This window comes from Dasypus novemcinctus, chromosome 11, assembly GCF_030445035.2.
Source record: "Dasypus novemcinctus isolate mDasNov1 chromosome 11, mDasNov1.1.hap2, whole genome shotgun sequence".
Classification (NCBI taxonomy): Eukaryota; Metazoa; Chordata; class Mammalia; order Cingulata; family Dasypodidae; genus Dasypus; species Dasypus novemcinctus.
The window spans coordinates 100,060,413-100,066,840 of record NC_080683.1 but is presented as its reverse complement, the minus strand read 5'-3'; positions in this window follow the sequence as shown (position 1 = coordinate 100,066,840).

Here is a 6,428-nt window from a genome sequence, read left to right as displayed (position 1 = left end):
GTACAGTTTTAAGATTAGTTTTTTCAAGGCTTTTTTATTATGTCCACATTCTGGCCTTCTGTGGTATTTTTTGGATTTTTATCATCTTCCTTTGGATGGGCCATCATTTCCTGTTTCTTGTATATCTTATATTCTTTTTTTTGCACAATGAACATTTAAATATTATAAAATGTTACCACTAGGATTTATTCACTGAGGTGTCTGTTTCTTGATTTTGTAACCAGGTGGTGATAAGACAGATTTTCTTGAGCTTCAGCCCTTATTAGGAAGGTCCACCCAAGGCGAATGCAGTCTCCAGGGTTTTCCCTGTCTTTGTGGCCCTGAGTCTTGTCTTGGACTTTTGCTTGTTAGTTGTTTTGGGCCTCCCATGTTTACAGTTATTTGGTTGTCCCCTTTGTTCCCCAGGTTTTTCAACCAACACAACTTTGCCCGGATTGTCTGCCTCTATACCCTCCTTTAATTGTTTCAAGCTGCTTTTGACTGGAGAGGACTTTCCCAACTCAGTCTTTCCCAGCTGAAACAGAACCAGGGACCCATGAAGAAGGCATAGACTAGCTCCAAAGTGCCTTGTGGAGGAGATGATGAAGGGCAGGTAGATCTTCTTCCACACCTCCCCGAAGCTGAGCTTTCTTGGCCTGCCCAGCAAATACGGGCCTTCAATTGACTGTCCCCTACAGCCCTGAGGAAGTATAGCATCTTTAAGTCACTCCCAGCATGGCCTTTGCCTGGAGTTGTTTGAAACAAAAGCCACCTTAGAGTAAAGACTCCCGGTTATCTGAAATCAGTAATCCAAAGCCATTGTCAGTGATCAGACATGCTTACCCCTTGCCTTGGAGAAAAGGATATTTACTTGCCTTTCTGTCATCTGTGAGTTGGACCCCAAGGTGGTCTGCTGTGAGAGTGGGGGATGGATAACCTTAGTCATCATGCAGAGAGAGCAATTTACAGTTTATCATTGTAATTTATCAGCCTCTCCCTCCTGCTCTTCCCTGTATGCTATACAGTGTTCTTTTGGCCTCTGGAGTTTCAAAATGGTTGTTTCTGACTGTTCCTGCCTGTTTTAAACAGTTGCGCTGGTAGAAGGACTGAGTCCTGGAGTTTCCTATGCCACCATCTTCCCCCAGTCCTTTAAAGCCCTGCTCTTAAAAGTTTTGCAGCAAAGAGAAGTAGAACAGAAACTAGAGGAGACTGAGAGAAGGTCTTAAGATAAAGAAGATTTTCTTACTATAGTGTAAAGATTTTGGAAGTTACAAGGTATGCTTTACTCAAACTTCTCTTATTCAGGCCACAGGTTAGCACTTCCTTTAATGTAATTACCAATATTCCCCTTAGTTAAATCAAATCGCCTACTCATCAAGATCACTGGTAAGCATTTCCAGTCATGTTTATTTAAAAAAAAAAACAACTTTATTGAGATATGTCACAACCATAATCCAGGCATGTTTTAAACTGTTCAAATGATGTCTAGTCTTACATTTTGTAAAAAAGAAAACAAAACAATTTTAATATTGAAAGTAAACACTTTACTCTTAGGTGAATGGGATAGTTTTGAATTTTCTTTGGAACTTATAAAACTCAGGAAGGAACAAATCTGCTTACCAAAAATGTATTTTAATATTTTAAACAACTGAAATGATGCCAATCCCTTCATTGTTTTTAAGATCCTATCTTATTTTACATAAATATTTTAATTTCCCGTAATTTTTGCTAAAATTATTGGAGTTTGAGGCTTGATCCCTGAATTTCTCTTTGCAAAATGAGGAAGAAATAGTTTTCCATAACTAGATTGGTGGTTAGCTGGATTATTGGGATAATTTTTCATGTTATTGGTTGTTTATTTATGTAAGCTGAACTCTATTGATTTCAATTTTTCCTGTAATAACAGGGGATGCTTAAGGATAACTCGGGTGATGATTTTTTCCAGAATTCTTTTTTCACTTACTGCAGATGGAACTTTTTATGTTTTATTGCCCAGGGTGTAGAAGCAGGTTTCTCTTTTTCTTACTTATAACATATTTAAGAGATGATTGCAGGTGTCTTTTCAGTGGATTTCAGTTTGGCCTGCTGTTTCCTTTGTGCATTATTTCCATATTATATTAAAGACTTTCTTGCCCAGGGACCTACATAACAAATTTATTATAAAATTATCAGGTCTTTATTTCTTCCCTTTTTTTTTTTTTTTTTTCTTTTACCAGTTCCTGGCATTCTTAAATTATCATACACTTAGCCTCCTATTACATTATTACTGGCAGGATTCTTTTCAGAGAGAACTAAAATATCCTAATAATTAGACTCCTCAAAGTTCAGATTTGTTTTTTTTCCCTCAAATTTGTTGTTACTTGATAAAGAATAGTTCAAGCTTTGGATCTTTAATTTTAATCAACTTTTGCGATCTTTCCTTTGGTTTAGTCCACTTTGACTTGGCTTCCAGGGGCCCAATGAAGGAATTTGACAGTGCTGGCTCTCTCAGAGATGTCTTCTAGTGCTTGGTCTCTAGTTTGGTTTTGATTTAAAGTGTTCCAAAGTGGTTTTAAAACATTTGGGGTCCCCTCAAGCCCCAAATATGCCTTGTAAGCATCTTTCCTTTTGTTTTTAAAAGACACTTGTCATATGAGAGAAATTTGATCTCTTGGAATGTTTACCCTCCAAATAATACAGTAAGAGTATATTTTGGCTTTATTTAATGATTAACGTTTTCAAAGTCCTTGGTGTGTTTTAGCCCACATAGCACACAGACCTGTCAAAGTATGTTATTTACAATGGGACCAGAAGATTAATATTTTTGGAATCTGACAGCTAATTCTCTCTCTCATTCAGTGACTTTAGATTTCTTTTCATATTTAGAGTGGTTATGAATAGCTGTGGGTGTTGATTGTAATGGATTAGTTTCAGGTAGTCACAGGATATAAATGGTGTGTGTGTGTACCAAGCTTTGCTTTCTGGGTCCATATTCTTTAATACCTGCCCAGGTAATAGAGTTCTGTCTTATTCTGTGGTCTTACATTCCTTTGAAAACTTAAGAAATCAATTCTTCTATTTTCCCCACTTGCAAATAAAGAAATATTTTAAAATTTTATTGTGCAGATTCTCTTTATATTAAATGAGCTTATTTTTATTCATGTTTCCTTAAACACTGCATTGTTCCAAAATGACCTGGGGCACCATAAATTAGGTTTAAAGAAACTTGAGAAAATAGGGTTTTAGTAGCAAGAAGCAGAACATAATTTATTATACTACAAACATTTGCCAAAACATTTGTTTGAAAGTTTTCCCTTTTTTAATATGACCTGGAACTGAGCAATAAAAATTCAACAAGACTGAAGTCATTCAATGGTAACTGAGTATACACCAATGAAGCAATATAATGCTAACTATAGAATTCATCCATCATACAGACTGAAGATTCAAACAGATTCATCAATTGGAGAAATATTCCACTTTCAGAAATAGAACTTGTCATGAAAGGAATTGTTAGCTCACAGGCAATCACAACAAAATCCTAACAGATTTTCCAATCTGGAAAATAATATCAATATAAAATCATAAATAAAATAATAAGATGGGAAATACTTTTATATATGATGTTTGATTTTTATCTTCAAATGAGAATTCACTGAAATCCTATTAACTGAACTTAAGTTACTATTTCATATGCTAACTTCTATTATTCTTTAATTACTTCATATCTATTAGTCTCTGGATTGATTAAGTTGATGTGTCAACTTGGCCAGGTTTTGGTGTCCAGTTGTTTGGTCAAGCAAGCACTGGTCTGATTGTTACTGAAAGGATATTTCATGGATGTAAATCATCAGTAAGTTGTTTGCCTCTAGGGCTGATTACATTTACAATCAACTGAGGAGATTACCTTCGACCATGAGAGACATCGCATCCAATCGTTTGGAGGCCTTAAAAGGAGAAGTGGTGATTTCAGCAGTCAGAAGAGAGAATTTCCATCTCTACTGAAGGCAGCAAGCTTCTCCTGGGGAATTCATCAATGCTCCCAGCTTGCAGCCTGCCCTAGGAATTTGGTCTTGTGCATCCCCATAGTCAGGTGAGATAATACTGTCTCCTCAGCTGTTAGGTTAGGTCTCTGAAAGTCGGAACTGTATTATATACATCTTTGTATTTCCTAAACTATCTCAAAAAGAGTAGGTAATAGTGATAGATAAAATAATTTATTTAATAAACATAATGAATTATGAGAATGAATGACTACTTCCAGTTAGTTGTTTTTCTGTTCCAAAGACAAAAGATTGTCTATGATGCTGAGTTGGATGAAAAAACAAAATTTAAATGTTTAATTGAAAACTGATTTGATGCCACACAGGGCCTCTGATAAGAGAAGACAGTCTCAATTACCATGGAGAGATCTAGCCTTTCTATCTGAAAAGTGTTTGCATAGTTCTTATCAAAATCCTCCTCACTGGATACTCAATAAATAAAGGCCTGCTTCAGACACACAGCGAGAAAGTCATGGGAAGAAGGGCAGAGTCAACAGAACCCAGAGACGTCAAGAGAGGTCACTATGTGTACTGCCATGTGTCAGAAAAGCCAGGGACCAAAGATTCCTGGCAGCCAGCCCCAGAATGTCACAGTCTTCTGGGAGAAAGCATCAGTTTGCTGTTGCCTCATTTTGGGGCTTTTCCTAGCCTCAAAACTATGGGTCTATCAGTTTCCATTGTTTAAGCCAATGGTATTTGTTTTATCAGCAGGGAAACTAAAACAGGTATAAAAGGTAAAATTCTTTGAAGTTTTGCATTGTCTATGATTTGCATTTCATTTTCCTGTACATGTCTAGTATGTACATATTTGCATCATGTTACCCCTGTTTGTTTCCTTCATTTGCATAAATAAACATTAAGCTCAGGAGAAGTTTTATGTATGGATAATATTTATTTCAAAATGTAAATAAGTTAAAATGAAATATTTAGAAAGAAAGTTATGTTTATTTTTGATGCTTAATATTATTGTTGTCAGTATACTGTAACAACACATTTCAAACACATTTTATAGCCATTCACATGCTTATTTGATACACTTGTATTTCCTTAAAATATACAGAGAGAAGGTAGAGCTTTATCTTAAACACCACCATCATTAAGGTTTCTTCTCTCAGGTTGGATTCATTCTTTTTTTTTAGACTTTTAAAAATATATTTTTTATTTTTTTTAAGAAAAGATATTTAGATTACTTAAATGTTACATAAAAATATAGGGGATTCCTGTATGTCCCACTTCCTATACCTCCCACATTTTCCCACATTAACAGCATCTTTCATTAGTGTGGTACATTCATTGCTATTGATGAAAACATTTTGGAGCGTTGCCACTAAGCATGGATTATAGTTTACATTGTAGTTTACACTCTCTCCTGCACAATTTTGTAGGTTACGGCAAGATATGTAATGACATATTTGTCATTGTAATGTAATTCAGGATAATTCCCAAGTTCTGAAAATGTCCTCATATTTCATCTCTTTTTCCCTCTCCCTGCCCTCAGAATCTTCAGTGGCTACTGCCTCCACATCAACGATATAATTTCTTCCATTGCTAGAATCACAATAAGTCTATAGTAGAATACCAGTAAGTTTATTTTAGTCCATATTTCATTCCCCAGTCCTGGGGATTTGGGGATGGTGATGCCCACTCCACCTCTAACTGAGAGGGTGCTTTGATCCCATGGGGTGGATGGACAGGACTCTCTTGCTTGCAGTTGTAGATTCTCGGTTCCTTGTTCATTGTTCCTCCTCATTTCCTTGTTAGTTGTCCTGGGTGAGTGCAATGAACTGGAGAGTAGGTATTGCAACTCCAGTGAGAGTCAGGGCCTAGCTGGCACATGGACATGGACTCATTCATAATTTATGATTTCCATTCTTATCCTACTATCTGCACCCTTCCCTCAGATCTTATTCCAGCGTTAATGTTTTATGGGCATATTTTAATGATGGTGCCATTTTGTTAATAGCAATTTATAGATTACCACTAGAAGACAAACACCATTATCTTGATGTAATTGTGTGGTGTTTTACAAAGAAATATCCAATAAGTTGAGAGAGAATATTTTAGTGGTGGGAAACTAGAAATCATCTTGGAATTGAGTTCTTCAGTGTTAAGGAATTGTCTTCCAGGTAATAGCCCACCCTGTGTAAAGCCATAGAGGCTTTCACTTTCAATAATTGCCTTTTCGATATTTTCAACATTTCATGTGTTTAAAAGCAAAAAAATTAGGAAAAGAAATAGAGTAATAAAATATTGTTGATAAAGTTTATGTAATTTTTTATTAACAAACTTTGAGAATTTTAACAGAGAAGCTAGAGTACAGACTACATTTAGAATAATAGCCTTTTATCAGGAAATATTACGATTAATATATACTAGAATGAAAGATTACTCAGTTCTGGGATAATGAAAGAATGTGATATGGATGAA